This window comes from Pygoscelis adeliae, unplaced genomic scaffold (genome assembly GCF_000699105.1).
Source record: "Pygoscelis adeliae isolate BGI_AS28 unplaced genomic scaffold, ASM69910v1 Scaffold113, whole genome shotgun sequence".
NCBI lineage: Eukaryota > Metazoa > Chordata > Aves > Sphenisciformes > Spheniscidae > Pygoscelis > Pygoscelis adeliae.
In genome coordinates this window covers 16,827,324-16,833,812 of record NW_008825108.1, presented here as the reverse complement: position 1 = coordinate 16,833,812, position 6,489 = coordinate 16,827,324, and the positions used below count along the sequence as shown (strand labels likewise).

At 44.7% G+C, this 6,489-nt stretch overlaps 1 protein-coding gene across 1 annotated transcript in view; it reads right to left on the bottom strand.

Annotated features, from left to right (window-relative positions):
• The window catches only part of IFRD1 (interferon-related developmental regulator 1), a 20,203-nt gene extending 13,982 nt beyond the window's left edge, over nucleotides 1–6,221 (bottom strand). Inside the window, exon 1 of the mRNA XM_009327641.1 lies at nucleotides 6,217–6,221. The gene's annotated coding sequence lies outside the window, so the exon portion shown is untranslated. The remainder of the gene's footprint in view (nucleotides 1–6,216) is intronic.
• Between the last annotated feature and the right edge of the window lie 268 nt (nucleotides 6,222–6,489).

Sequence of the window (6,489 nt, the reverse complement as noted above, 5' to 3'; positions counted from 1 at the left end):
AGAAGGGTCCGACTGCGTGCCTGTCATTTAAAAACGGGTAGATACAGGATAGCTCGCTTACTTCTCCAAAACGGATTTTTTTCCACGCACAAAAATGGGTTGTGTTGTCACATTTTTGTCAATTACATTTTCCAGTTTAGAGACTTGCACCGTAAGTCTGTGGGGTTCTATTTTTAATCCAAAATTGGGGTTTGTTTTCTGTTTTCTGCTGACCTTCAAATAAAGAAAAATGGGATAGCATTCCTATCCACCAAAAAGAGATTGGATTAAATAAATATTTCTGAAATGTGAATGTTTTTGAAATCTCGCTGATGGGCCGTAACAGTACTGCAGTATTTGAGGGAGGAAAGACAATTTTGCAGAACATGCTGAAAAGTTACGTAAGACGGAACAATGATTACACTGTTTGAATTCCTTTGCGTACAAAATATGTTTACAGTGACTTCCAGAAAGGTAAACTTTCGTAACAATTCTACATAAATGCTACATGAAAAATAAAGGAAATGGGGTTTAGTGACCTGTTTGTGCGTGTTGAATAAGCAAATGCTAGTAGTGTCTATTTCTAGAAAACAGTAGCTGTCAGTTGTGGTACCTGTGGGCGCTGGTAGAGCCCGCTGTTTTGCATTGCTGCGCAGCGTGAACCTCCTGGTGAACAATTCCTTGGGCATGGGAGAGTCAAATTTCTGAAAAGTTCTAGCCGGCTCTTTTAGCATCCTGTTTAAGAAGAGCAGAAAAGAGACTGAAGTCAGTACATATTGAATGTGTACAGGACAACATGAGAGTGTCTCAGAGGCACCAGTTCTTCTCCTTCAGGATGAAATGTTAGAGCGGAGGACAGCCTTCCAGGGTAGCAGGCGGAGGAGTTGTAATTAAATACAGAAGGTATAGCTGTGCCCTTGGGTACACAAGACTCGGTGTTAGAACAAGGGAGCAGTGCTGGATAAGCTACAACACCTAATAGCAGCCAGGCAAACTTGTACGGTGGGAGTATTTTAGATGCAAGATGCCAATACCATTTTAGTGAGGTCAGCCGTGCCCTAACAATTTCCTGTGTGCTGGCCCTCTTAATACATAAATTAATCTTGGAGGTGCAGACTGACTGGCCTAGACTTAACTGAAATGGTCGCCTTCATGCCGATAGCCCCGTCCCACAGCAATGCTGTCTGAGGCTGCCGGTGAGGATTAGGTTTAATGCTGAACTCCTGGCAGGTGTGACAGAGAGTCTGAACAACGTGCAGAACTGTGCGTGTGCACATGGTAGTCCAGGTGTCCGGTAGCGGGCAGGCACGACAGCAGTAGTACGTCACGGTGGAGTTGGAAGAATGAAGAGAAGTGTCACAGCCCTTGTATGTTTGAAGATGGTCTCACCAGGACAGGTGGAGGTAAAGCCCTGGAGAGGAGAGAGTGTTGCAGCTGAGGTGGAAAAAGCGACTGCTGAGGTACATAGAGGTGTTGCCAGACTTGGACAACAAAAATAAATTACAAAAGGTGACAAAACCAACCACTTTGGATATGTGACCACTTTGAATTTTACTTGGGCTTCTGCAACGCGCCGTCTCCAGGTTACCGAGATTCCCTGGTTATCTGACCAACGGTTCAGTGAGATCGCACAAGAGGGGTTGCGTATCACTGCTTAGTTTTGCCGTCTGTAGGACAGAACAGACTCTTTGTCTTGATTGCTGACTTCTTGCCCACTCTCCTGATCTATCCTGTTGGCAGGAACACACGGCACCAGTAGGCTGGCTCAAGGCTACTTTCTAACAAAAATCTTTGGCTAAAAGGAGAGTCACGTGGTGTCGGCGATCTGTGTACCTATTGTCTGGGTTGTGCTGGAGCTACTGATATCGGGGGTCTCACAGTCCCACTGGCGTCAATGATACCAGCGGTAGGTGAGAGGTGGCATCCTTTGGAGAAACGCGTTTTATGAAACAGCAAGGCGAGCTGGGAGCGGAGGGTGACAGCAAGGTGGCGTGGCAGTGGCTTCACTACCAAGCAGGAGCAGCCCCACAGCAGCCAAACAAGAAGAGAAAAGCAGGTCTGATGGTGGTTATGAGTTTCGGCTAAGAGTACAGATCGCCAGTGACAATCCGAGTGACCATAGTGACAAGGAGGTCTGAGGTCAAGCCAGAAAGTCAAGCCAGCGAGTCAGGGTCAGAATCGGGTTCAGTGACAATAACAGGGCCGGCCAGCCACCAGTCCGGTCATCGTCAGACAGCCCACAGTGACAGGGAGTATCCGAGACCAGCCCAGGTGGGTCAGGGCCTGGCCCAGCGTGTGCGTGGCCAGGCACAGGCGTACCTACCGCAGCTCAGGCAAGGGCCAAGGAAGAGTGCTTCAGTGTAAGTGCAGCTCCTGAGTGAAAGTAAGCGGCCCTCGCTTACAGCTCTTTCTCACACAGCAGTCTGACCCAAGACCATTCGGCTGCACCACGGCAGAGCTGCCTTCGAGCGCAGGCAGCTTAATGCTGATGAAGGCCCCAAGAAAAGGCCTAACGAAGAACTTCAGTCCAGCTGAGGGACATACATATGTGACTGAGTCAGTATATGTGACGTAGCAAGTATTTGTATGCCAGAGTTTATTTTAAAGACATGTAAACCGTCATCGTATTATGAATGATTGGAGGCATGGCCAGACATACTCTGTTTACACCATTAAATGCTGTAAAGAAGTCAGAAATGAGGGAATTGCATGGATCCTTGATTCATACGGGTATGTTTTCCTCCTCTCTTGACGCGATGCTTCTGCTATCTCTGCAGACAAAATCCCTTGGATTTTCTTTTTTTCTTTCTGCCATTCCTTAGAATACAAGTCTCTTCAGACACAGAAGAGAATCCCAGGCTCGTGCTGGTTGCCCTGTATTGCACGGTCAACTTTCTCACAATCATAAAAGATGTCAGAACCAAGAAAGGAGTCCAAAGCTGGACGATGGGCCATGCTAAGGCAGTCCCTGGACGAATACTCCAAAACGCCTGTGTTTCTAGTGACCTACTAGGACTGACAGGCCTTCAGAGTGTGAACCTGTTATCAGTGCCATGGTCCTCACTCTGGAACGCTTAATGCTCCAAATGCTGTCAGCATCGATGTGTAGCCTCACTGCCCAAAATAAATCTGCCCGTAACAAATTACCACAGCCCCGCTCCGTTCTGGCTGCAGTTGCTACAGTGGTGTGCTTCGTTGGGACTTGCTCGATTCTGTAGGCAAAGGCAACTCATTCATTTCCTTCGCATAGGTAGGGCACCTGGTCTTGTATCTGGGGAGGAAGACTAAGACTTGGAAGGGAAAGTTCATGTCAGGTCTTCGCTGGAAAGGTGCTAAGATGGACGCATGTACTTCCGGGCATAGATGCAAGATGTATCTGATCAGTTCTTACAGAGCGATTAATGACATTTCTGAGATAGCGATTGCAAGTGACGTGAATTTTTAATGGACAACAGTAAGATACAAACTTCAAATAAAAATACAGAGAGGGAAAGCCAAGAGCTGCAGCTTTTTTTTCCCTTTGAATGCTGGAACACATATTGGAGAGCTAAACAGTTCCCGCTGTAATATTTCAGGGGTATTACATTGCAGCAAAAGTTGTACAGCTTCCAGGTTGGAGGTCCTTTCAGTTTTCTTACGTCATTTCCTCCCATCTTCTTATTTATATTTTGGAAGCCTGACCAGTTGTGGTCCGAGTACGTCCAAGAACCCCATGTCCAGAATAAAATTAAATGTGATGGCAGGCTCACTATTGGAGTCACTATTATTAGAGCCCGAGGGAGTTTTGGCCTTAGCTGAAGGAGTAACCTGAGACTCTGAGGGAAGCTCCTGATGTCTACAGCTGGCTGAAGTCCAGAGCTGTGAGGTGACGCAAAAGCAGCCCGTACTCTTTTCCCTAATTTCAGCAGCCCCGTGTGTATGGACACACAGAGGACATTTTGAAGGGAAAAGAAAGCAATCAGGAAAGAGGTTCAATTATTTATGGTGAGCGGATGGATTTAGCAAGCCTGCCCGCTGAGACAGAGGCATGACTGCAAATCAGCTAAGCGGTTAATGGTCACAGATACCATCCTCTCACAGCCCTGGTGGTGGTTATATTATATATACAGTGCTAGAGGCATATATTGCACTCTGCACATAAAAAGAAAGATGGCTCATGCTCTTTCAAATTTACAATCCTCTTTAAATTAACAATTTCTGCAGTACAATGTATGTGGACTTCATACACTGTATATTTTATGCAGCTGAGCCCATCCTCGGTCACACACTACCCTGACTTTCTACAGCAGGGAGGTTCAGATGCATTTCTAGTCCAGATATTTTGGCTGATTTTATCCATGTTATGCTGATACTTGCCGCTTTTTCTTGAGGCAGATCCTTCACTCCATATTTATGACTTATTCATGCCAAACTTTCTTGGACCTCATTAAGAATTTTTCCTGGTAAGTCATGAAGAAACAATGCATACTTAAGCTCTCTGGTACATATGCCATTATTAATTTCATGTCTAAATTTGGCCGCCTGAACTTCGACTGTGACTGTCAATAGCAACTGACCACAAACATTATCCCTAACGATAACAGCATTACAGAACAACTGTGCCCTCATGGAAAAAGAAAGATAAGACTTTGTCAAATGTAAAGCCCTTGCAACCCTTTTTCAATAGGTTATTAGGTTTTGCTAGAATTAAGGGTGAACGAATTTTTTGACAAAAAATGTATGGGACTCCAGATTTTTTTGTCCAGATATTTTGGCTGATTTTATCCATGTTATGCTGATACTTGCCGCTTTTTCTTGAGGCAGATCCTTCACTCCATATTTATGACTTATTCATGCCAAACTTTCTTGGACCTCATTAAGAATTTTTCCTGGTAAGTCATGAAGAAACAATGCATACTTAAGCTCTCTGGTACATATGCCATTATTAATTTCATGTCTAAATTTGGCCGCCTGAACTTCGACTGTGACTGTCAATAGCAACTGACCACAAACATTATCCCTAACGATAACAGCATTACAGAACAACTGTGCCCTCATGGAAAAAGAAAGATAAAGACTTTGTCAAATGTAAAGCCCTTGCAACCATTTTGCAATAGCTAATAAGATTTTGCTAGAATAAGGGTGAACGAATTTTTTGACAAAAAATGTATGGGACTCCAGATTTGTCTCTATTGTTTCTTGTGGAGCTTTAGTGAACAAACAACTTTGAGTAATGAATGTCGGTGCTGTTGTAAAACTGTGTTGTAAAAGCAAGTATTTCATGCCTCTTAAGGCCTTGTATTTTGTCACTTTGTGTCTTGCTTCACTTAGTTCTCTGCCTGTTTTGCAAAATTTTGGGTTTCCTAATATCAACCACTAAGTTGATGCTAAGTATCACCGAGGAAAATTAGCTATTTTCTGCTAATCTGAAATGAAGTATTTTTTAATGGTGGTTTGGTGGTTTTTTTAGATCCAGGTTCAAGTTTAAATCTAAATTCCTAATGACTTCCACTCCCTCCCAATTAATTTCAAAATATCAGGGTTGGATAGATGTAGAGGACTGTGATACAGCCTTTCCCCTAGCATGCGATACAATAATCAGGAGTACACATCTTGTTCCCCTTAACAAACATGTTTATATTGCATTGTAACTGGTTAGCCAATATTCAGTGTCAGTGGTAGGGGAATCAGATATTTCTCTCTCTGCCCCGTTATTTTCAGGCAACGTGTATAGAGGCTCGCTCCACTGAAAATTAGGAAGGATTAAATAGCAGGAGATGATACTCCAAATCTCATTTCTGCCAGCGCTTTAGCCAAAACCCCTCCATGCTCATGTTTCCTTGTCCTTTCGTAGCTGTTTGCCAGGCGCTTGGCTGTGCTCTGCCACCTCATTTGGCGATACACGGCTGCAATCCATGGTCCATGTTTGTATTTGCTGAGACGCTTTTTAACTGTGTGTCCCAAGCACTTCAGGCTTGCACGTGGGGCTGGCCCATGGGCAATGATTTTCCATTACTGCAACAGTCATGAAGTGGAAGGACACTAACTTGGCCTAACTTGCCATCAGTTGTTGTACACTGTTGTACGTGCCACATGTGCCAGTGACAGCTGGAACCACGTTCATAGCGTTTCTGTTCCTTCTGAATAGCACCTTGCCATGCATTTGCCCGTCACTCAGGAGAGTGGGCCTCGCCTTGGGCAGCACAAGCATTTCGCTCGGTTTGCTGGCATACACTGTAACACAGGCGTAGCTCAGACGCTCGGCGCTGTAGCTGGTTTTGGTTGTTTTCCTCTGGTCCCAGGAAATAGATTGTGCCGTCCTTCCCCTTGATGCAGGTGGGCAAGGACAAGGCAGCAGCAACTTCCAATAATTCTTTGCCAGAACACACACCATTTTGCAAGATGTCCCTTTTGATGCAGATATAAAGGCTTAGTCCCATTTGTGTTCAGTAACAAAAATCCAAATAAAACAGCATAGCACGAAAGAGCAGAAGGGATCTTTTTGTGTCTGCCAGTCCAAATATTTGCTCT